Source organism: Sturnira hondurensis, unplaced genomic scaffold, assembly GCF_014824575.4.
Source record: "Sturnira hondurensis isolate 20B ecotype Veracruz unplaced genomic scaffold, ASM1482457v3 Scaffold0006213, whole genome shotgun sequence".
Classification (NCBI taxonomy): Eukaryota; Metazoa; Chordata; class Mammalia; order Chiroptera; family Phyllostomidae; genus Sturnira; species Sturnira hondurensis.
In genome coordinates, this window is record NW_028078844.1 from 548975 (window position 1) to 573686 (window position 24712).

Sequence of the window (24712 nt, forward strand, 5' to 3'; positions counted from 1 at the left end):
TAGTTTGTTGTTTAGATTCAGTTGTTGATAGTTGTGAATATTTATTGCCATTTTGATGTTCATAGCTTTGATTTTCTTCTTTTTCTTAAAAAAAAGTCCCTGTACCATTTCATATAAAAATGGCTTGGTAATGATGAGTTCCTTTAGCTTTACCTTGTCTGGGAAACAATTTATCTGCCCTTCAATTCTAAGTGATAGCTTTGCTGAGTAGGGTGATCTTGGTTGCAGGTCCTTGCTTCACATCACTTTGAATGTTTCTTGTCAGTCCCTTCTTGCCTGCAAAGTTTCTTTTGAGGAATCACTCACAGTCTTATGGGAGCTCCTTTCTAGGTGAGTATCTGCTTTTGTCTTGCTGCTTTTAAGATTCTCACTTTATCTTTAAGCTTTGGTATTTTATTTATGATATATCTCGGTGTGGTTTTCTTTGAGTCCAACTTGTTTGGGACTGTGTGCTTCCTGGACTTGTATGTCTATTTCCTTCACCAAATTAGAGAAGTTTTCCTTCATTATTTTTTCAAATAAGTTTTCAATTTCTTGCTCTTCCTCTTCTCCTTCTATCACCCCTGTGGTTTGAATGTTGGTACATTTGGAGATGTCCCAGAAGTTCCTTAGCCTATCCAAGTTTTTTGCATTCTTTAGTCTTCTTGCTGTTCTGACTGAATTTATTTTTCTTCCTTATGTCCCAAATCATTGATTTAATTCTTGGCTTCATCCACTCCACTGTTGGTTCCCTGTAAATTTTTCTTTATTTTACTTAGTGTAATCTTTATTTCTGCTTGGATCTTCTGTATGCTGTTGAAGTATCCAATGAGTTCCTTGAGCATCCTAATAACCAGTGTTTTGAACTCTGCATCTGATAGATTGTTTATTTCTATTTCATGTAGCTCTTTTTCTAGAGTTTTGTTCTGTTCTTTCATTTGGGGCATGTTTCTTTGTCTCCTCATTTTGGCATCCTCCCTGTGTTCATTTCTATGTAATAGAGTTACTTTGACTCCTTGTCTTAGTAGCATGGCCTAATGTAGAAAAGCACACCAATAAGTTGGATGGGGTGGAGCCTTAAGTAATCATTAGGTCAGGGCAATCAGCTCTGTGGCTCTGTGTAGGGGAGGGCTCAGAGAGAGGACAATGCTGCTGTCTGGAATCTCGAGTTTTGTCTGGGAGGAAGGTGTCTCCTGGAACTCTCCCTGATGCCAGATACTTCAGTTTCTCCCTGTATAGCACTGGTGCCCTTCCAGGTGTTGGAATCACAATGCAGGTGTTGACCTAGTGCTGAAGCCCAGTAGGAGTGAGTCTGCCTAAGTCCTAAGTCTGTTGGGGCCCTTTAAGAAGAGACTCCTGAGAATCCTGCAGTTTTTTTTCCATTGTTCCAACTGCCACTGATTTTTGCAGCCTGAAGTTATGAGGACTTACCTTCTTGATACTGAAACCCTGGGCTGGGTGTACTGGGTGGGGCTCGGATCCCTTACTACCAAGGTGTCCCTCCTGATTTTTATCTACCACACATAGGTGTGGGAACTGCCAGTTCTGTGTCTCTGCATCTCCATTCCTCTCTGCACCTCTCCTCACCTCTCCGTGACCCTGTAATTCTTGTGCATCTCTGCCCCTCCTACCCGTTGGATGAATGTGGCTTCTTTAATTCCTTCCTCATGAAACATCCATACAGCTCAATCTTCTGACACTTTTGGGTAATATTTGTTTTATACTGCAGTTGTAATTTTTTCTGTGGTCGAGCGAGGAGGTGAGCCATGTTTACCCATGCCTTCATCTTGAACAGAGTCTAAGCCCCTTATTTTGAACACAAAGCAACATAAAGCAATACCAACCAAAGATGTTTGCTACCCTAAGATAAATACAGGACAGTGAAATTAGACCTTGGATTATAATCCAGGTCCTCAGACTCCTAGTTACACAATCCTTTCCCATGTCACTGCTGAAGTAAGAAAAGAATGGCCACATGTAGATAATCACAGTTAATAAAGGTCTATACTGCCCTGATAAGAGTATGATAATTATTTCTAAATATTTTTGTAATGTTGAGAAGATTCTTATTTTCTCAAAAGCAATTATGTGACAGAATAAGTAAAGGTTGAGGTATAGGTAGACGCACTGTGTCTCCTCACACAACCAAAATAAGGACAACAAAAATTTAGAAATAAAAAAACAAACCAGTACTGACAGAAAGTTGAACTGGATGGAAGTCTGACAACCAGGGAGTTAAAGAAGAAACATTCATTCAGATTGGTAGGAGGGGTGGAGTTGGGTGGCCAGGCAGAAAGTGCTCATGGCAAAGTGGAGGCTAGCAGACCCAGAGAGGTGGTGATTGTGGAGGGGTGCAACACATAAGGTGGCTGGCAGACCAGGCAGTCCTACATTTGTGTGCAGATAAACCGGACAAAACAGGAGTGAGACAGCCCACGCAACCCAGGGTTCCAAAGTGGGGAAATAAAGCCTCAAAACACCTATGGGGGGTGAGGTGCTGGGAGAGACTCCCAGACTCACAGGAGAGTTCATTGGAGAGACCCACAGGGTCCTAGAAAATACACAAGCCCACCCACCCAGGAACCAGCACCAGAAGGGCCCAATTTGCTTGTGGGAAGTGGAAGAGGGGACTGAAACCCAAGAGAGAGTGGAGCAAGAGCCAACGTTCCCTCTCTGACCCCACCCCCACATACAGCATCACAACTCAGCCACACAGGTTGCCTTGCCCTGATGAACACCTAAGGCTCTGCTCCCATATGTCACAGGCGTGACATAAAAATATGGCTCAAACAGAAGAACAAATCAAAGCCACAGAGCCAATACTTTAAAGTGACCAAGAGATAACTAACCTATCCAGATGCACAGTTCAAAATACTGGTGATCAGGATGCTCATAGAATTGGTTGAATTTTGTCACAAATTAGATGAACAAATGAAGGCTACACTAAATGAAATTAAAAAAATGTAGAGGGAACAAATAGTGATGGGAAGGAAACTAGGACTCAAATCAATGGAGTGGACCATAAGTAAAAGAAACGACCAAACAGAAAAAAATGAAGAAACAAGAATTCCAATAAAAAAATGAGGAGAGGGTTAGGAACTTCGAGGACATCTTTAAATGTTCCAATATCTAAATTATAGGGGTACCAGAAGGGGAAGAAGAACAGCCACAAGTGGAAAAATTATCTGAACAAATAATAAAGGAGAACTTCCCCAATTTGACAAAGGAAATAGATTTCCAGGAGATCCAGGAAGCTCAGACAGTCCCAAAAAATGTGGACCCAAGGAGGAACACACCAAAGCACATCATAATTACATTAGCCAAGATAAAAATGAAGCAGAGAATCCTACAAGCAGCAAGAGGTAAGGAGACTGTTGCCTACAAAGGAGTTCCCATCAGACTGTCAGCTGATTTCTCAAAAGAGACCTTATAGGCAAAAAGGCAATGGAAAGAAGTCTTCAAAGTCATGAAAGGCAAGGACCTACATCCAATATTGCTATATCCAGAAAAGCTTTCATTTAGAATGGAAGGGCAGGAAAAGTACTTTTCAGATAAGGTTAAGTTAAAGGAGTTCATCATCACCAAGCCCTTATTATATGAAATGTTAAAGGGACTTATCTAAGAAAAAAGATAAAAAACATCTACAGTAAAATGACAGCTAACTCACAATTATTAACAACCACACCTAAAACAAAAACAAAAGCAAACTAAGCAAACAACTAGAACAGGAACAGAATCACAGAAATGGAGATCACATGGAAGGTTAGCAACAGGAGAGGGGGGAGAAGGTACAGAGAATAAGTAGCATAAATGGAAGGTAGAAAATAGATGGGGGGGGGTTTAAGAGTAGTATAGGAAATGTAGAAGCTAAAGAACTTACAAGTATGACACATGGACATAAACTAAAGTGGGGAAGGTGGGTGGGAGAGGGTGTGCCAGGTGGAGGGGAGTGAAGGGGGGAAAATGGGACAAATGTAACAGCATAATCAATAAGTTATATTTAAAAAATTTAAAAAACTAGATTGTATGTATTAAAAAAATTATGCCTTGGCTGGCTTCGCTCAGTAGATTTGAGTGCTAGCCTGTGAATTAAAGGTCATCAGTTTAATTCCTATTTAGGGCACTTGCCTGGGTTGCAGACCAGATCCCCAGTAGGGGGCACATTACAGGCAAACACACACTGATATATCTCTCCCTCCTTTTCTCCCTCCCTACAAAAAATAAATAAATACGAGAGAGAGGAAGATGGCGGCGGAGTAAGACAAAGGATTTTGCTTCCCTCCACGCGCTGGAGAAAACCCAGTAAAGGCCAAGAGGAAATGAAGAATACAATTCCAGAACTGAAGAACACAGTAGAAGGTATGAAGAATAGAATCAGTATGGCGGAAGATCGCATAAGTGAGATAGAAGACAGGATAGAAAGAATCTCCCAGATGGCCCAAGTAATGGAAAAGAGAATCAGAAAAAATGAGGAGAATTTAAGAGAAATGCAAGATAACATGAAACGTAATAATATCCGAATAATAGGAATACCAGAAGGAGACTAAGAGGAACAAGGAATAGAAAACCTACTTGAAAGAGTAATAACGGAAAATTTTCCTAAGTTGAGGAGAGAGAAAGTCACACGGATTCAGGAATCACAGAGAGTCCCAATCAGGTGGAACCCAAAGAGGCCTACTGCAAGACACATCATCATTAAAATGGCAAAACTCCAAGACAAAGAGAAAATCCTAAAGGCAGCAAGGGAGAAAAAGGAAGTAACATATAAGGGGGTCCCAATAAGGTTGGCTACTGACTTCTCAATGGAAACATTCCAAGCAAGAAGAGAATGACAAGAAATATTCCAAGTACTGAGAAACAGAGGCCTACAACCAAGGCTACTGTACCCAGCAAGGCTCTCAATCAAGATAGAAGGCCAAATAAAGAGCTTCCAAGACAAAAGAAGTCTAAAAGAATACGCCTCCACCAAACAAGGTCTACAAGAATTACTAAAAGGGCTGCTTTAAGGAAAGGAAGGAAAAGAGGGAGATAGAGAGGAACACAGGTACACAAATGGCAATGAATAAGTACCTTTCAACAATAACCTTAAACATAAATGGATTAAATGCACAAATTAAAAGACATAGAATAGCTGAATGGATAAGAAAGCATGACCCACACATATGCTGCCTACAAGAGACCCACCTCAGGTCAAAAGACCACCACAGACTAAAAGTAAAAGGATGGAAACAAATTTTCCAAGCAAATGGACAAGAAAATAAAGCCGGGGTAGCAATTCTCATATCAGACAAAATAGACTTCAAAAAAAGGGCCATAAAGAGAGACCCAGAAGGTCACTTCATAATACTCAAGGGGAGAATCCACCAAGAAATTAACATCATAAATATATATGCACCCAACTCAGGAGCACCCAAATATATAAAGAAAATCCTAGAAGACCTCAAGCAAGATATTGACAGCAACACAATTATAGTAGGGGATTTTAACACCCCACTGTCAAAAATGGACAAATCTTCCAAACAAAATATCAACAAAGATATTGCAGCATTAAATGACACCCTAGATGAAATGGACCTAATTGATATATATAAAGCCCTCCATCCCAAAGAAGCTAAATACACATTCTTTTCAAATGCACATGGAACATTTTCAAAGATAGATCACACGACAGGACACAAAACAAGTCTCAACAAATACAGGAAAATAGAAATCATACCAAACATTTTCTCTGATCACAAGGGACTGAAATTGGAAACCAACCCCACAGGAAAAAACCCAAAACACCCAAAATCATGGAGACTGAATGGTAGGCTATTGAACAATGAATGGGTCAAGATTGAAATTAGGGAGGAAATCAAAAAACTCCTTGAAACAAATGAAAATGAACTCACCACAACCCAAAATTTATGGGACACAGTGAAGGCAGTCCTGAGAGGGAAGTTCATAGCGATACAGGCTCACCTAAAGAGGATAGAAACATTTCAAACAAACAACCTAACCCAACGCCTGCAAGAACTCGAGGAACAACAACAAAGACAGCCCAGAGCAAGTAGAAGGAAGGAAATAACCAAGATCAAAGCAGAATTAAATGACATAGAGACTAAAAGCACAATTCTAAAGATCAATGAATCCAGGAGTTGGTTTTTTGAAAAGATAAACAAAATAGACAAACCTTTAAGTAGGCTCATTAAGAAAAGAAGAGAGAGGACACAAATAAACACAATCAGAAATGAAAGAGGAGAGATTACAACTGATACCACAGAAATAGAAAGGATTGTAAGAAATTACTATGCGGAACTGTATGCCAAGAAATTTGAAAACCTGGGTGAAATGGACAAATTTCTAGAAAAATATAATCTTCCAAAACTCAATGAAAAAGAAGCAGAAAACCTGAACAGGCCAATAACAGCAAATGAAATTGAAGAAGTAATCAAAAAACTCCCATCACACAAATGCCCTGGACCAGATGGTTTCACAGGAGAATTCTACAAAGCTTTTAAGGAAGCGCTAACCCCTATTCTTCACAGACTATTCCAAAAAATCCAAAAGGAGGAAAACTCCCCAACTCTTTTTATGAAGCCAGCATCGCCCTAATTCCAAAGCCAGATAGAGACACAACAAAGAAAGAAAACTTCAGGCCAATATTGCTGATGAACATAGACGCTAAAATCATAAATAAAATATTAGCAAATCGCATCCAACAATACATCAAAAAGATCATACACCACGACCAAGTGGGATTCATCCCAGGGATGCAAGGATGGTTCAATATACGCAAATCAATAAATGTAATACACCACATAAACAAAAGCAAAGACAAAAACCACATGATCATAGCAATAGACACGGAAAAGGCTTTTGATAAGGTTCAACACCCATTTATGATAAAGGTACTCAGAAAAATGGGAATAGAGGGAGCATTCCTCAATATAATAAAGGCCATATATGAAAGACCTACTGCTAACATCATACTCAATGGGCAAAAACTAAAAGCTTTTCCACTAAGATCAGGAACAAGACAAGGTTGCCCACTTTCACCACTTCTATTCAATATAGTATTAGAAGTTCCAGCCACAGCGATCAGAGAAGAAAAGGAAATAAAAGGCATCCAAATAGGAAAGGAGGAAACAAAACTGTCATTGATTGCAGATGACATGATAGTGTACATGGAAAATCCTATAGCCTCTACCAAAAGACTGCTGGAACTAATAAATAAATTTGGCAAAATAGTGGGATAAAAAGTCAATATCCAGAAATCAAAGGCATTTCTGTATACCCACAAGGAAGCAGCAGAAGCAGAAATCGAGAAAAAAATCCCATTCGATGTAGCAAAAACAAAAATGAAATATCTGGGAATAAACCTGACCAGGGAGGTAAAAGACCTCTATGCAGATAACTACACAACACTGAAGAAAGAAATCAAGGAAGACACAAACAAATGGAAACATATACCGTGTTCATGGATTGGAAGAATTAACATCATCAAAATGTCCATACTACCCAAAGCAATTTACAGATCCAATGCAATACCTATTAAAGTACCAATGGCATATTTCACAGACATAAAACAAACACTTCAAAAATTTATATGGAACCATAAAAGACCCCGAATAGCAGCTGCAATTTTGAGAAAGAAGAACAAAGTAGGAGGGATCACAATACCTGATATCAAACTGTATTACAAGGCCACTGTAATCAAAACAGCCGGGTACTGACACAAAAACAGGCACATAGACCAATGGAATAGAACAGAGAGCCCAGAAAAAAACCCAACTCTCTACAGTCAATTAATATTCGAGAAAAGAGGCAATAACATAAAATGGAGTAAAGAAAGCCTTTTCAACAAATGGTGTTAGGAGAACTGGACAGCTACATGCAAAAGAAATGAAACTTGGAAACCAACTTACACCATACACCAAAAGTAATTCAAGGTGGATAAAAGACTTAAATATAAGTCGTGAAACCATTAAAGCCCTAGAGGAGAACATTGGCAAGAAAATCTCAGATATTCCATGCAGGAAGGTTTTTACTGATATGTCCCCTAGGGCAAGGGACATAAAGGAAAGAATAAACAAATGGGATCTCATCAAAATTAAAAGCTTCTGCATGACTAAGGAAAACAGCATCAAGAAAAAAGAGAAGCAATAGCTTGGGAAAACATATTTGTCAATGATACCTCAGACAAAAGTTTAATCTCCAAAATATACAAAGAATTCACTCAACTCCACTCAAAGAAGATGAGCAACCCAATTAAAAATGGGCAAAGGACTTGAACAGGCATTTCTCCAAGGAGGATATACAGAGGATCCAGAGACACATGAAAAGATGCTCGATATCACTAGCTATCAGAGAGATGCAAATTAAAAGCATAATGAGATACCACTTAACACCAGTCAGAATGGCTATCACAAACAAAGAAACAAACAACAAGTGCTGGAGAGGTTGTGGGGAAAAGGGGACCCTAGTTCACTGTTGGTGGGATTGCAGACTGGTATAACCACTATGGAAAACAGTATGGAATTTTCTAAGAAAACTAAAAATAAATGTGCCTTTTGACCCATCGATTCCACTATTAGGAGTATATCCTAAGAACCCTGAAACACCAATCCAAAAGAAACTATGCACCCTGATGTTCATAGCAGCACAATTTACGATATCCAAGGGTTGGAAGCAACCTAGATGCCCATTGGTAAAGGACTGGATCAAAAAACTGTGGTACATTTACACAATGGAATTCTATGCAGCAGAAAGAAAGAAGGAGCTCTTACCTTTTGCAATATCATGGATGGAACTGGAAAGCATTATGTTGAGCGAAATAAGCCAGGTGGTGAAAGACAAATACCCTATGATATCACCATTAACAGGAATCTAAACAAAACAAGCAAGCAAGCAAAATATGACCAATGACCCTGAAATATGGAACAGGCTGACAGGGTCCAGAGGGAAGAGGGGAGAGAATCATAGGGGAAAAGGGGATGGACTGACATGAACAAGTATAAAGGACACATGGACAATAACTAAGGGTGGGGGGCGGAAATGGGAGGGAGGTGGGGAGCACGGGGTGTGCGGCGGGCAGGGTTGGGAATATAAGACAGAAAGCTGTACTTGAACAAGAATTAAATTTAAAAAATTATTAATAAATAAATAAATAAAAGTCTTTTTTTAAGTATTAAAAAATAAACAAGTAAGCCAAGTTTTTAGTATCTAAACAATTAGGCATTTAACAGTCAAATTAATTTCCAACATTTCAGTAAAACTTGATCTCCTTTATACAGAAAAGAGAAGCAAGAATTGTAAATGGTTTGGAACATCAAGACATGAGCTGAAATTCCAGGTCTGCCATTTACTAGACGTGTAAATTTTGAAAACGTATACAACTTCCCTAATTCCCAGTTTTCTCACCTGTATTATGGGAATAACAACAACAATTATTTCATAGGGTTGTTGGTAAGCACTGAAAAGTAATTCACATAATTCAATAAACAGGACCATTCATTATTATCACTTGGGATTTTTATAGATGGAGAAAACTACAACTCATATCAATTATTTGCGTAAGATTGCTCAGCTCACAAGTGGTGGAGACAAAATTAAAGTCTGTCTTCTGACTGCTCTTTCCACCTCAGTGCACAACCTCTCCAGCCAGTACTTTATTGACTCAGCTTCACATAAAAAATTATTCCCCTGCCCACCCTCAAAACTCTAGCTCTTTCTACCACCAAAAGAGAGATTTTCTTCCTAAGTAGGACAGCTCTTTTAACCAATTTCAGATGACTTGGCCTCCAAGAGGTTGCATCTCTTTTGATCTGTCAAAAGGAGTCACTTGACTCTTTCAACTTCACAGCCCCCATGTGCCAGGGAAGTGGTGGTTGGGGGAGCAGGGGGAGGCTACTTAACTGTGTCACACAACCCTCTATTCTATTCTTATCCCTCCTTTCTGCCTTTGGCCTTATGTCCCATGAGGAGGCACATGCCCTTCACTCCCTTCCCACATCTCAGGCTCCTCCTGCCAAAACTGGGAACGACTTTGTTCTTTTTCATCCTGGTATTTGAGTGCTTAACCTTCAGCACTAAAATTTCCCTCAAGGCCCCTTGATTTTTCTCTGAGGGGCCTTGTGCAAATTTGACTCCCCCTATCCTAGAGGCTAGGAGAACTTGTCTTTTAATTTTGTGTCTCTCAGAGGCCAGCATGAGCTGATATATCACTAGCACTTCATAAATGTTTGCTGGAAAAAAAATTTGAAGGAAGAAGGAAGGAAGAAAGAAGTGAAGAGAGAGAGAAAGAGGGAGAGAAAGGGAGAAACCGGTAGTCTTATCACTCTGGAGTTCCTGAAATGGGTATAACAAAGAGGTCACCTCCCTAGTTCCCAAAGCATTTAACAATATGTATACATTCATTTGTGTATTTATCTATTATCAAAACTATCTATACATTTATACATGTATAAATATATCTATTTATACATTCATTATCTATTTATTTATTATCAAAGTACTGATAATAGAGAAATCATTTTAAGTATATTTTATTTACTATGCTATTACAGTTGTCGCAACCTTTTTCTCCCCTTGCCCCTCTTCTGTCTGGCACCCCTGGCCCTCCAGCAACCACCCCCACCAGTTCATGTCCTTGAGTTGGGCACACAGTTCCCTGGCTTCTCCATTTCTCACACTCTTCTCAATATTCCCCCATCTACCCTGCACCTACCAATTAGGCTTCTCAATCCCTGTACCCCATGCCCCATTCTCCCCCTCCCACTCTGACCCACAACCCTCTGAATGATCTCCACATCTACAATTTCACTCTTGCTCTAGCCACTTGCCTGGTTTGTTTTAGTTTTTGATTTTTAGATTCAATTGTTGATAGCTGTGAGTTTATCTTTTTAATGTTCATAGTTTCGATCTTCTTTTTCTTAAATAAGTCCCTTTAACATTTCAGGTAATAATGACTTGGTGATGATGAAGTCTTTTGGCTTTACATTGTCTGGGAAACAATTTATCTGCCTTTCAATTCTAAATGATAGCTTTGCTGAGTAGAGTAATCTTGGTTGTAGGTCCTTGCTTTACATCACTTTGAATATTTCTTGCCTATCTCTTCTTGCCTGCCAAGTTTCTTTTGAGAAGTCAGCTGATAGTCTTATGAGAACTCCTTTGTAGGTAACTGTTTTTTCCCTTACCAGGAAAAAAGAGAATTTTAAAATTCTCCCCTCATCTTTAAGCTTTGGCATTTTATTTATGATGTCCTGTTGTGGTTTTCTTTGGGTCCAATTTGTTTGGGAATCTATGCTTCCTGGACTTGTATGTCTATTTCCTTTACCAAATTAGAGAAGTTTTCCTTCATTATTTTTTCAAATAAGTTTTCAATTTCTTCCTCCTCCTCTTCTCCTTCTGGCATCCCTATGATTCATATGTAGCACTTTTGGAGATGTCCCAGAATCTTCTTATACTTTCCTCATTTTTTGCATTCTTTATTTTCTTGTTGTTCTTATTGAATGTATTTTTATTTCTTATGTTCCAAATCATTGATTTGAACCCCAGCTTCCTTCCCTTAGCTGTTGGTTCCCTGTGGATTTTTCTTTATTTCACGTAGTGTAGTCTTCATTTCTTCCCTTATGTTTTTGCCATACTCAATGATTTATTTCTCTGAGCATCCTTATCACCAGTGTTTTGAACTCTGCATCTGATAAGTTGTCTATCTCTGTTTCATTTAGTTCTTTTTCTGTTTGTTGTTGTTGTTGTTCTTTCATTTGGGCCACATTTGACTCTCCAATTTGGCATCCTCCCTGTGTTTGTTTCTGTGTATTAGGTAGAGCTGCTTTGACTCCTTGTCTTAGCGCACCTATTAAATTGTAATGTTCAGAGCCTTAGGTTTTGGCCAGGGTGGGGCAACCTGCTTCACCACTTTGTGGTGTTTTGGGGGAGGGAGGGGTTTTAAAGGGGGCAATGCTGCTGCCTGATCTCTGGAGGCTTGCCTGGCCCTCACCCCATTTCCAGTAACTTCACCCTCTTCCTGTATGTCACTGGTGCCCTTCTAGCTGCTGCCCTGCTGGTGATTCTCAGAGTGGATGAGTTCACGTACATTCTAGGACTGTGTGGGCCCTTTAAATGGGATATCCTGAGAAACTGGCAGTTTCTTCTGTTGTGCCAACCCTCACTGGTTTTTACAGCCAGAACTTGTGAGGCTTTATCTTCCTGGTGCTGGAACCCTGGGCTGCACAGTCTGGCCAGGGCTGGGATCGCTCACTCCTAAAGTCTCCCTCCCAGTTTTTATCCACCACACGTGAGTGTGGGACTGTGCTTTCTGCTGGGTCTCTTTGCACTGCACCATGTCCTCTCTGCCATGGCTCTCAGTCTCAGCTGTTCCTACCCATGAGGATAAATGTGGCTTCTTTACATCCTTGGTGGGACTTCCACACAGTTTGGTTTTCTGCCAGTTCTGGGTGTTTTTGTTTTGAATCTTGTATTATGTGAGGAGGTGAAGCGTGTCTACTTATGCCTCCATCTTGACCAGAAGTCCTTGTGTTAGCTGACAGGGTAACATATACCCCATTGCCATGCTCATTCTTCTTCCCAAAATCTATTTAATTTTAATTTCAGAAATCACATGTATAATTTAGGAGATTTTGTGTGTGTGTGTCTGTCTGTGTCTCTGAGTTGGACTCTGAGAGTTGAACTGCCAACAAATTTATAGTATAATAACAGGTCACAGATATTCAAAGCCCTAAGTTCTTTTTATGGTTATGCCTCCAAGCTGTTATGTAACCTGGGTAAGTCACACTATCAGACCATTAAAATAGAAGTAATTTTTAAGGATGTCACTATGACTGAACTGCCATGGACAATAATGATAATGTGTTGGGGACCACTTTGTGTGGTATTAGAGATTGTAGCCCGATGCAAGTGAGGCCTTGCAAAGGGGCTGTAAGAATTGACTGGAAAACTGGGAATGTAGGAGGCAGGCATGATCCAATGCTAGCACTGAGTGTTCCTCTGGGAAATCCGGCCTGAAGAATGCATTGTACCCTTTGAAGCTCATTTTGCTTTGTATAAACCAGATGTTTAAGTTCAAAGCATAAGGACAGCTTAACAACCATCTGGTGTCAGGATGTCTAACAGATCCTGACCTGAGGCAGATCTCTGTGTTTGTTCAATTGTTATCTATAGATAATGTCTGTTTTCTATAACCATAGCCTTTCGACATTGATTGATGAGCTATGCCTATATGCTATATACCCTGCACATACCAATCTCAATAAAAGTCATTTAAGTGAAGGATTCAACACATTCTCCACTAGAGAGAATTGCTGTCCCTTTCCCATCAGAAAGATTGTGTCTGGGCCGACTCATCTCATCTGAGACCAGGAGAACTCTGTGGGATGGGGTTCCCCTAATAATGCATTTTAAAATAGTCTATTTTAAAAGACTCCCTGAAAGTGATTATGGCACTATCTGATTTTCCTCAATGTCTATTGATCATTTTAATTTTTCTATTTGTACTTTCTTCCCTGCCTCAACTAACGCTACTAGAATTTATGACTTCTGGCTAGACAGCCATTTTTCCCACAGAAATAGTTCTGTTCCTGAAACGGCTCTAAAATATGTTTCTGGTCTCTCTAGTGTTCCCTTTGTGACTCTCTTAGTCTTTATTTTATTATTTAAAATATTTTATTTATATATTCTTAGAGGGTAAGGGAGTGAGTGTAGAGAAACATTGATGGGTGAGAGAAACATTGCCTCTCACACACACCCCAACCTAGGGACCCCGCTCATAACCCAGGCATGTGCCCTGACTGGGAATCAAACCCTCAACCTTTCACTTTGTGGGATGACACCCAACCCACTGAACTGCACCGGCCAGGGCTCTCCTAGTGTTTCAATAATTCTTGCTTAGATACCATAACCTTCAAACATTTATACCTACCTCTTTAACAATGATTTTCCATTATATCTGCTCCATTCTAGGACATTTAAGTAAATACAGACTATCCATCTCATGTACCTCTGAGAATAAGTAAAAGCTCAGCGTTTTGGCTACAGCTATCTTAGGAATGTCCTTCAATATTCTCTGGTGTCCAGTCCCTTGGCTCTCTACTCTAACTGCTAATACCAGTCACAGAGTCTCCTGGCTTTGATTACCTGGGTGGACATGCTTCTTTTTCACTCTGCATTCCCTTTGACCTAATATCATGCTTATTCATAAACTCATATCTGCAACTCTGGGAGAAAAGTATTGTCATTGCCCCATTCTGGCTATAATTGACTCATTCTAGCCCACCAGCTTACTCATCAGGAAAAGGAAATAGGCAAAGTTTGTCATTACAGTGTCATTCCAAAAGTCAAATTGTAGCGTGTTGTTCTCTGATTCCAGTGCCAATAACAAAATGCCAGTGTAGTTGTTCAAGGTTTTATGACTTGGCTGGGTAGGAGGCACAAAGGATCTTTGACGAACAGATGGCCTGTGGGAAGAGAAAGAGAAACCTGCTGGGAACACCCACCACTGGAAAGGAGAGTGGACTGACCAAACTTCAAAGGCAGGTCCTGAAGAAAGTTATTAGGTGAGGCAAAGACAGGAGGTCTCAACAGTGTCGGCTACCAATTCAGAAGTTGTTGGTTCTGCCATGGAGGTGGGGGAGAAAGGGTTAGCTATGCTGACAGCAAGCTATAGTCTTCAAAATTTTGCCTTAAAAACATACATATAAATGCTCACTGAAGATTCCATTCATTCTTTCAGTAAATTGTTAGGCACCAACTATAAACCAGGCATTGTGCCAAGTGCTGGGCACATAATGGAAAATTAAAGCAGGCATGGTGACTTCTTTGACAAGCTTTGTTAAATAACTTGGCACGAACCATTCTTCATTATTGTCTTGTCAATATTAGAATAGCTTTTGGACCAGTGCATGTGGCTTCCAGCCAGTACCTTTATGCAAACAATTCTCAGATGTGCCACAAATATGTGGCCAAGATAACATTATAGCCTCCATTCCTGCTCTGGAATAATGACACAATTTCCCATTAAAAGACATCCTTCATAGGCAAATAAGAAAAATATATATTGGTGGTCCAAGCAGCTTATTTTTTCAACTGACCCTCCTTCTATATTTGGTTCAAAAAAAATTCCAACCTGGGATCTTGAATAATCAATCATCACAACACATTTTTCAACAATACATTCACGTATTTATGCTAACTTTCAAGAGTACTTGGTGAACCGACATCAAATTATCACATTTTGTTGAATGTGGTTTTCACTGCAGGATTGATAACAAAAAAAATTGGTCTCTTGAGAAGACACTAGTTTTTTCACTACTAATCATTGTCCAGTGGAAAAGAATACTTACATAAATTAAGAAGCATGTCATATGCTTGGACTGGAAGACACACAATGTAACAACGTCATTTTTTCCTAAAACCAACCTTTAAATTTATTATATCTTAGTGAAATTCTAGTGGAATTCTTCTGGAACTTGGCAAAATAATTTTAAAATCTGGAAGAATAAAAATGTGCAAGGATAGCCAGGAAGATCTTAATACATAATAATCTTAGGGAAAATCTGCCAATTATTTAAAGTGCAGTATTTACTGCTAACCTATGGCTACAAGAATAGACAGATGGTGAATAAAACAAAATATTAAGTACAGATATAGATCCTAGTATGAACAGTGTTCGATTGTATGATAAAGTGGTGAAAAGAAATGTGTTACTCAGACGACTGACAAGTTATTTAGAAAAAGAATAAAGTTGGATTCCTACCTTGAAATTCCGGGTAGAATAAAGATTTAAATTTTTTTTAAAAATCACAAAGTAATAAAAACTTTTAGATGAATGTAAGTGAAGGAGGGCTTGAAGCCTGACAGTTGTCTGTCCAGGCATCAGTCCTACCCACAGCCCCACAAGGGAGGGATTCCCCACTGTGAGTCTGTGAGTGGTCTTGATTTAACAGAGTCCTGCTAAGTCCTTGACTCCAACTTAGGAGCTGAAGGAGATGACTCTTCCCCCAGCCTACACATATGGCCTGTGTGGAACACCCTGTGATTTGATGACTAAAGAAGAAAGGGTTCAACACAAGTTATCAGCCAGCCCTTCCCTAATATACAGTCACTAGCACAGTAAGGACTACTATTGCAAGTTCCATCCTCTGAAAAGTGACCTTGAAAGGTTATTGGAAAGGAATTTTCTTCCTTCAGACTTCAGTCAAGGGACACATCAAAGATTTCACTAAATTGGAAAGTGAAACTCTTACTTCGCCATTTCTCATCAAACAGAAAAGTTCAAGTATAGGCTGGGTGATTAATTCTAACTATAAAGGGAAAGAGAACTATCATAGAATAATAGGGGCAGAGAGGTGACCCTCCCAGATTCACCTTTTCACACTCCTTGGCCAGTGTTAAAAATCAGTGGGGGGCACTTATAACATCACACAAGTTGGGCTGGTAAGGACTCAGATCGCCTGAAAGTAAAAGTGTGGGTCACTCTGACAAGTAGAGAACCCCAACAGCTACAGAAAAAAATCAGTTTTGGCAAAACTAAAAAAAATCAGTGGAGGGCAAAAATCAGGTTCGTAGTTTCAAGATAGCATAAATGGCCCTGACCAGTGTGGCTCAGTTAGTTGGACATTGACCACATAGTAGAAGGTCACCAGTTCAATTCCTAGTCAGGCCACATGCCTGGATTGGGGATTCAGTTCCTGGTGGGCACAGATAAGAAAGGTAACCAATGTTTCTGTCCCTTTCTTCCTCCCTCCCTTCCCCTTTCTCTAAAAACAAATAAATAAAATATTTTTTAAAAGATAGTAGACATGTATTTTGGCTTACATTTTAAGCATAAAGTCTGCTCAAGTTTCAGAGAGGAAGTTACATCTTCCAGCTAATAAATAGTTCTGTAGAGGAAGTTAATGCCATCTGCTATCTCTTTATCTTGCTCTCTCTTCAACCTCCCTCATCCCTTACCTCCTTGGAACTCTCTACAACTCTCTCTCCTTCTGGGCTATGATACTTTGCTATTTGTAATCCCTCAGTTTACCAGGCTAGTTCCCACCTTCATCACTCACACCTGGTGATCTTCCTCCTCTTACTTCCATGAATGCTCACCCACTGCCATTTAAGATTCAGCCTAACAGCCCTCTCTGAAGCCTCTTCAGTACATGCCCAACAGAACTGACCACTTCTTCCTCACTTCTATAGGACTACCTATAATACTTTATTGGCATTATAGGTTTACATGTTTGTCTCTGCTTACAAGATTTACCTTCAAAGCCCCAAGGCTTGGCACTGAGAATAGAACATAGCATGTGCTCAATAAAGCATGTAGACTAAACTGATGAATCACCAGCATTAAAAGCAGATTGAGAATGAATAGACTTTCAGCCATAGACTTTAAATGAAACAAATATTCTTTCAGATTTACTTTACCCTAAATAACTAAATCTTATGTCCACAAGTACTTAGAAAGAGTCAGAATTAATTCTTTCCACCTAGATGATGTAAAATAGAACTATTTTTCATAACTAATATTTAGGGGGGCAAAGTTAAGTCAGCTTCCAGGTTTGTGGATCACAAAATTTCACAACAACCAGTCAGCCTTGGCCCTGGTCCTGTGACTGTCCTCTCCCTTTTCTGTTCAAAGGGCAAGAAAAAGTTGCCCAAACATAGCACAGAAGCCTTCAGTGCATATTCCAGGATTGGCAGCTCCAATGATAATTCAGTCTTGGAGTTCAATAGTGTTTGCACCATTTGCAATTTGTACCAAACTAGTCACACACTGACTGAGTTCCTCCTTTCCCTAACATTTTCTCTTGATATGGTAATTTGCTTGGTACACATTGTGTATTAATAGCATGTGAGTCTGGGAAATTGCCATTTCCCTTCTTTTCTCTCAAAGACACTTTTTCCAAGAGGCCATTTTTACCCACCATCATTGTCAGAAATATATTTAACATGACAGGAATCATGTGACCTGTGGTCCCTATTTCCTCCCAATGGTCCCTATTTCCTCCCGAGTATATTTCATTCATCCTTGTATCTAAGTTTAATCATGATCCCACTGGGCCTAGGGCTGATCACATACAGATTTCTGCTCTGTGTAGATACTCATCCAACAAGGTTTTAAATCCACAAACTTGGAGCAAAGTAGGTAGCACTGGAGAAACTATATTAAAGCTTTTGGGATGGTAGAGGCTATTTCATGCACTAAAGCAGTAACCAAATTTTCCTTAGTGATCTGAAAAAAAAATCACTGAATTTTTATGGTATTTCATTTGGTTCTTTCATTTGGAAGTTAAGCAAAGGGAGGATCTAAGCCAATGTGAACAAATGACTAATCTTCGATCTTACCTGTTCTAAAATCAATAGTGTAGCCTAAGTGAGCATATACAGGAAATGTGCTCAGGTACAGGCCTGGCTCTCTGAACACTGAAATGCTTTTCTTCCCTCTCAGAAATATAACCTTGGGAGAAATTCTGTTCCTCCCTCCATCTCTTTCTCCCTCAAAGTAAATTCTGTACTTTGTACACCAAGTAATAGTTAAAACATGCATGTATCTTTTAAATCCTAAGTTACATATTAGGCATATCATGTATATATGTACATCATTGTCTTGAAACACATACACATTTTAAACTGAGAAAGTCAATATTTTTCAGAATGAAAGAGTGATCCTTAAATGACTTTATAAGTGACTCATTTTCATTCAATGGTTATCACTGCTAAATCCGCAATCTGAAAGAAATTCCTGACAGTTAATTTCTCTAAAATAATCTGAATAGAACAGAATATTCCACAGATATTTACAAAGCATTTTCTACGTGATAGGCACAGGGACAAACACTGAAAATAAATTAGTGACTAAGAGAGACAATCCTTACTTTCATGAAATATACACTCTGGCTTGGGAGATTGCTATTTATAACAGGTCTTCAGTAATAAATGTCTAATTAAAACTCTGAGGATTTTTATCCCAATAAAATACTGAATTCATTATGGTTAGGTTGCCACTGAACTTTATGTGTCTAAATCTAATGGTCAATTTTCAGTCAGTCTGATCCTCTCAAGAGCATTGGATACAATTGATCATACCCTCTTTTTCTAAACACTTCTTCAACTGATTTCCAGTTTTATGGTCTGACTCTTAAATTTATTTATGACTCCTAAATTCATATTTTCAGCCCCAGCTATTTTTCTAAATTTGATACTTCCATATCTTTTTGTCTATTCAATGTTGCCTCTCACATATCTAATAGCTTCTCAAACTAAAATGTCCCAAACTGAACTCTGAATTCCCTTCTCCGCTTCTCACAAATCTACTTTTCCACTAGTGTTCACCTCAAAAAAAAAAGATTTTATTTATTCACTTGTAGAGAGAGGTGATGGGAGAGAGAAAGAGAGGAGACAAACATCAATGTGAGAGAGAAACATCAATTGGCTGCCTCTCATATGTGCCCCACCTGCAACCCAGGCCTGTGCCCTGAACAAGAAATGAAACCAGCAACCTTTCGTTTTGTGAATGACACCCAACCAACCTAGCTACACCAGTCAGGGCCTCACTTTTAAAATAATTTAATGGAACCCTTATTCATTCAGTTGATCAGGCAAAAAATCTTAAAATTGTTCACAGCTTTTCTTTCATACTCCTCACTCAGTTTACCAGAAAATCCTATTGGATTAATTTTCAACCTATATCACAATTTTAGCATTTCCACTGCCTTCATCACCATTCAAGACACAATTTTCTATCACCTCTATCATTCCAGTAGATTCCCAACTGGTCTTTTTGATCCCAATATTTTGGTCTTTCTCTATAGAGCAGGGAGTTATTATTTTTTAAATATGTCGCATATGTCATTTCCTTTTGTGTATCTTTTTAGTGGGCTCCCATCATACTTAGAGTAAAATGCTCACCGTGACCTAAGAGGCTCTACATGATCTGGGCTTTGCCTTCTCTGCGCACCTTCCCTCCTGCTCTTCTTGCTATTTTTTGAGTTTGGTCTGCATATTCCTACTTGGGGGCCTTGGGATTTGTGTCCTTCTGCCTAGAATGTTTCCCCCCCAGATATTATGATGGCTCTCTTCTTCCATTCATGTATGTCTCTGTTCAAATGTCAACTCTTCAGACTAAATATTAAAACAGCATTACTTTCCCAATGTTTTCTCACTATCTTCTTGACCTGCTGTATTTTCTTTCTCATTCTTATGAATCCCTGACCTTGTATGTGCATGTGTGTGTGTTTGTTTATTGTGTGTCTCTTCTATTAGGATGTAAGGTTCAAGAGTATAGAAAATTTTGTCCCATTCACTTTCACATCTCCAATGCCTAAAACAACAAGTGCCTGGCACATTGTAGGTACTCATCAAATACAGGTTGCTTAAATGAACGTGATAGTAAAAAGGGAAATTACAGGGAATGACAAGATATCACACATGGACATAACTTAGATTAGGATATCAGTGAAGACAGTGAAGGGAAGAAATATGCATTCAGATTAACATCTAGAAATAGAAAAGGTAGGCATGTATAGTGGACCACAGTTCTCTAAGTCTCTCAAGACAATTGCATATCCCTCCTTCTGAACTGACCCATTGTTGGTAGGCAGAAAAGCTCTATTGAAAAAAAATGTTTTTCATGTATAGTTTGGTTTTATTTTTTTCCCAGAGAAATGTGACCAGCAATGTCTCATTTATCTGTGTAACAGATCTGTTAGGTAGTTGGACAAGAGAGATGAAAGGAGAAGAAAAAAGAAAGGAATAATACCAGTTTTGTTTCAGCAAAAAGGCAACGAAACAGAGAGAAGTCTTGTGACATACTCAGCATGATAGTGGGAGAGCTAGACATGTAATTGATCCTCCTAACTTATTACTGATCTCTGCTCCCAGGACCCGAGATAGGAGGAAAAAACAGAAGTTTTTCCATATTTGTCCAGAGTGGATATGTTTTCTCTTATATCTTGTCAACCCAAACTTCTAATTCTCATCATGACTCCCTTAAGGTCTGCAGTGTAAGAAATAGGAAAGGGTAGGAGGAAAGAGTAGATGCTCTATGAATATTTGTTGAATGGTTAAATTAATTGGTAAGAGAAAAGGGGGCAAGAGAGAAGGCTTTGTTGTGTATATATAGTCACATGTACACACACAAGTAATTCCTAATGATTTGGGTCTGTGTGAAGAAAATGAGCTTAACTGATAACATAAAAATAATGATAGTTTATTGAATTGGAATATGGAACTGAATGGAGGATTTTATCTCCATTTCTCTGGACTCTGTGTTTTTACTCTCAATGACTGTTCAACTACCAGGTAGGTTTTATTTATGTCAAAGTATCTTTTCTTCAAAATTATAAAGAAACTATACCTGTCAAGTACAACTTTATTGATATATCAGATTTAAATATGTAACTTATGTTTTCCCACTCCAGTCCAAGCATATGATAAAATCAAAATGACAGTAACCAACAGTCATTTGACTTGGCCTGTAGAATTTTTTTTTAAGATTTTATTTATTTATCTCTAGAGGGGAAGGGAAGGAGAGAGGGAGAGCAATTCCAACATATGGTTGCCTCTCATGTGTCCCCTGCTGGGAACTGGCCTGCAACCCAAGCATGTGCCCTGACTGGGAATCGAACTGTGATCGTGTGGTTCGCAGGCCTGCGCTCAAGCCACTGAGCTACACCAGCCAAGGCGGCCTTTAGAATTTCTTAATCCTGTCCTTCTGGGTGTAGGAAGTCCACAGAGAGTGTTCTTCTGTGTGTTCACAAATGTGATGCCGTGGCTACAGCACAGCATCTGACATCTCTTCCCTTTTTGCTCCTGACATGGGGCCTGTGGGTGCTGAGTCCTCACACTGTTAATTTCTGTGTGCTTCCCTGTGTCAGTATCTCTGCAATTCTTCCCCACTTCACTCCCAACTCTTCCAACACTTGTCCTCTGGTCAAGTTCCTTCATATTTCTGATGCACAGTCAGTGTGCTATGCTCTTTCTTTTCCTACTGAAACACAGTGGCTTTTATCTGTGTGTCTGAACATCACATTTATATAACAACCTGCTACAACATGAGGTGCAAAGACATTGTGTTTGAGAAATTAACTCTGCCTTGTTTCCTACTCATCAGGAAAGAATGAGAGGCTATGAAGATAATGTAAACTGGCTGCCAAAAAGCCATTCCCAAACCTCTTTTGTATTTATGCCTCCCACTATATAGACTGAAGAGCAGAATGCTTGCTTCTCCACCTTTTCCTGCATCTAGAGATGGCCCTGGGAACCAGTTCTGACCCATGGGACATAACTGGGGCCTGCTGGTAAGGAAACAATGTTCCAAGAGAGATTCTGTTTTCTTGAAAAAAAAAAGAAAAAGATGAGACTGGTGTTGCCTCTTCCCTTCTACCCCCTTCTTTCTCCCTTGAATGCAGAATTGATGGCTGGCTATTCAATGCCATCTCATAGCCATAAGGAAAAAGTTCAGGGAAACCACAGATACATCAACATTGACATCATTGACTTGGAGAACCAAGACCAGCACTTAACTCCCTATTTAGTGAGAAAAATAAATCTGTGTTTGTTCAAGTAACTGTAGGTTTATTATTTACAGGTGGGCGAAGTCTATTACACAGGTACTTCCTTACTATCACACCATAGAGTCTTCTAAAGAGAAAAGCCAGAGCTTTGTAAGTTGAAGGCTAGGATTTATTGGTCACTGTGGAAGAGCTAAGATGTTTTTACTTTTTAACATAGGCTAATAGGAGAATGGAGATGAATTATTCAAGAGAAGGGAGGGATCCAATCTAGGGAAAGAGGCTGAAAAGGATGAGAAACTACTAGATTCTACAATTAGTGGGGACTTGGGTGGCTCCTATGCAGTGCCTCTGAGGGGTAGGCCCTCAGATAGGTGTTTCTTGTGTCACCAAGTGTGTAACACTGAGAGCAGAGGTAGGGTCCTTTGTAGCTGAGTCTGTGGTCAGTAGAGAAGATCACTGTAAAGGGTATTGCTCTTCCTGCCTGACGCAGCAGTGCTCAGAGACAAGTAAGGAGCAATTGAAAACAGCATCATGTGGTAGTACCAGGAATAAGTGTATCTCTATGTAGACTAAGGACAAGTCTCTTGTTTACCCATAGGCTCTGATAGTTTGGGGCCATCTAATTGTGGAAGAGTAGATGGCAATAATGCCTGACATTGGACTTTTGAGTACCCTAGTAAATATGGGATTAAGCTAGATTTAATTTTTTAACCTATGTTTTTATATTTTTAAAGTGAGTTTCTTGTAGACAATATATTCTTAGGTATTGTTTTTTATCCAGTCTTTTTGTTTTATTCAAACAGTTTTGTCATTCAATTGCTGTGTTTAGAACATTTACATGCAATGTAATTATTGATGTGATTGGATTAAAGTCTACCATCTTCCCCACTTTTCCTGTGTCCGCTCAGAGCCTGTGGTTCTCCATGCACCCAGCATCCATTGACACCTGCCTCACAACGGCAGAGCAGACGTGTGCAGAGCCATGGTAGCCAGGCTCACTCAGACTCAGGTTGCTGCTTCTGGCATTGCTTCTCCCCACTCAGATGTATTCAAATCAAACAACTGCTGTAACAGACCTGTAAGCAACCACACCCACAATATCTCGACTCCCCCGAGTCCAATGAATGCCACCATGAGGGCAAGTGGTGGTGCTCTGTAGTCAACAGGCAGTCTCTTTGTGGTCTTGTTCTCTCTTCTGCATCTCTACTGTTAAAAGACTCAGGCCAGGGACCACCTATACTTCATCTTCTAAACCCAATCCAGATAGTCTTTGTGGAGAATTGCCATGGTTTTGTGCTACAACAGTGCTTGAATAAATTAGCACTGGACCCCCTTGGCAGCCAGCAACCCAGATTCATCCTTCTGCCCCCTCCTATTGGTGACAAGGGTCTCCTAGTGGTGACAGAAGCCCTGAACTGTCCCAAGGCTCCACCACCACTCCAGCACTGGGGAGCCACCTGTGCTCAGTCACCCATCATGAAGACCATGTCCACCTTGCAGGTGCATCAGAACTACCACCAGGACTCAGAGGCCACCATCAACTGCCAGATCAACCTGAAGTTCTATGCTTCCTACCTACACCTGTGTATGTCTTACTACTTTGATCTCAATGATGTGGCTTTGAAGAACATTGCCAAATATTTTCCTCGACAAACTCATGAGGAGAGTGAACATGCTGAGAAACTGATGAAGCTGCAGAACCAACAAGGTGGCCAGATCTTCCTTCAAGATACCAAGAAACTAGTGATGCCTGGGAGAATGAGCTGAATGCAAAAAGGTGTGCATTACACTTGGAAAAAAGCGCGAATCAGTTACTACTGGACTTTCACAAACTGGCCACTCACTGAAAAACGCGACTCTCGTTTGTGTGACTTCATTGAGACTCACTACCTGGATGAGCAGAAGAAATCCATCAAAGAATTTGGTGACCATGTAGTTAACTTGCACAGGTTGGAGGCCCCTGGATCTGGCATGGCAGAGGATCTGTTTGACAAGCACACTCTGGGAGACAGCAAGGAAAGCTGAGCATTAGGCTGCCTCCCCACAGCCATAGGAGTGACTTCCCTGGTCACCAAAGCAGCACATGCACACCTTTACCTTTTCTGTAACTTGTACCAAATCATCCACTCATGCCTTTCATTTGTACCCTTCCTTCAAATAAAGTAATTTGATACTAAAAACAAACAAATCCCAAACCAAATGGTGTCTAAACTTCCAGGGTGTCAAGGAAA

At 39.7% G+C, this 24712-nt stretch overlaps 1 pseudogene; it reads left to right on the top strand.

Annotated features, from left to right (window-relative positions):
- The first annotated feature begins 23957 nt into the window (after positions 1–23957).
- Positions 23958–24506, top strand: LOC118988260 (ferritin heavy chain-like; annotated as a pseudogene).
- The last annotated feature ends 206 nt before the right edge of the window (positions 24507–24712 follow it).